This window comes from Penaeus monodon, chromosome 23, assembly GCF_015228065.2.
Source record: "Penaeus monodon isolate SGIC_2016 chromosome 23, NSTDA_Pmon_1, whole genome shotgun sequence".
Classification (NCBI taxonomy): domain Eukaryota; kingdom Metazoa; phylum Arthropoda; class Malacostraca; order Decapoda; family Penaeidae; genus Penaeus; species Penaeus monodon.
In genome coordinates, this window is record NC_051408.1 from 38,394,229 (window position 1) to 38,395,539 (window position 1,311).

Here is a 1,311-nt window from a genome sequence, read left to right on the forward strand (position 1 = left end):
TTTAGTTATTCGTTTTTGTTCTGTATGTGGTTATAGATTTATCTTAACATTTCACTATCTATCTATATTTTTATCAATTTATTTGTGTCTCCTTACTGTTGTCCTCTATTTCTCTAGTTCATTGATTACCTGTCTACTTTAGTTGATCATTTAGCTGTCTACTGTGGCTACGTATCTACATGTCTGTTGCTAAAGTATTTACCTATCAACTGTATCATTCGGCTGTCTGTTGTAGCCACTTACTTACCTGACTTTTGAACCTAATCATTTACATGCCAATCATAGTTTATCATGATTTACCTGTATACTAGTTTCATCCATCATCATTTCATCGTTTGTAGTTTAATATTGACCTTCTGACGTTAATGCAGTTAATTATTCATTTGCTTACCATTCTTGATTCTGTGTATGTCCCATTTTTAAATGTCTACCTGAACCTATTTACTTTCGTATTTACTGTGCTTCGCCATCTGTTGTACCCTGTAACTGATCACATACCAGCAAATGGTGACTGTTGGGTGTGACATCGCCAGTACCCTGTCATCCCCCCAAAATCGGGTGACATCCTTACGACTCGCGGATTCTGGAAGTCATTCTGTTGATGTCATAGTTGTGGCTGAGTTTACTGTCACCTCTATTTTCCTAAGACAATAATCAGTCTGTGAGCAAATTCACTCTTTACAAAGGTAAGCGGGCCTCCATCAGACGCTAGGTTAGATTCTGCACAGACACTACGGGCTTCTTTCGCATGAAAGGTCGGAGAGAAAGAAAAAAAAGAAGAAAAAACGATCATTTCAGTGTCTTGAGAAAAAAAAAAGAGTAGAAGCCGGCCAATTCCAAGAATTGTTTTAAGAATGGGGCATATAAGTATAAAGGATATGTAAACGTAAGTATTTAGTGCCAGAATAAAACGGGAGATGTTGCCTTTTTTTAGAGCTCAGATTGGACGCACTGTAGGGATTGTGAAACTAGGGGCAAATTGAAGTAGAATGTTTTGTTAAATTTCTGTGTTACTTGAAGCACGTGCCAAATAATTTTCCAAAAATATCAAGATTAGCATGGTTTCTTTGCCACATGTAAAGTATCTCTCCAGTGATAAGCATAGATAAATAGATTATTTAAGTTCAATATTAATTTGGTTATTTCGGTACCTTTATTTAGTTTCCAGTGTTTATCATTATAGTCAAATTAATTCATTATAATTATAACTGAATTATCTCATTTTTTCTGGCGGGTTTCCTGTAGAAAAGGCAAAGATACACTCAACTCCAAGGGCAAATTCACAGCATTTGGGCATTTGCGTTGCCATAC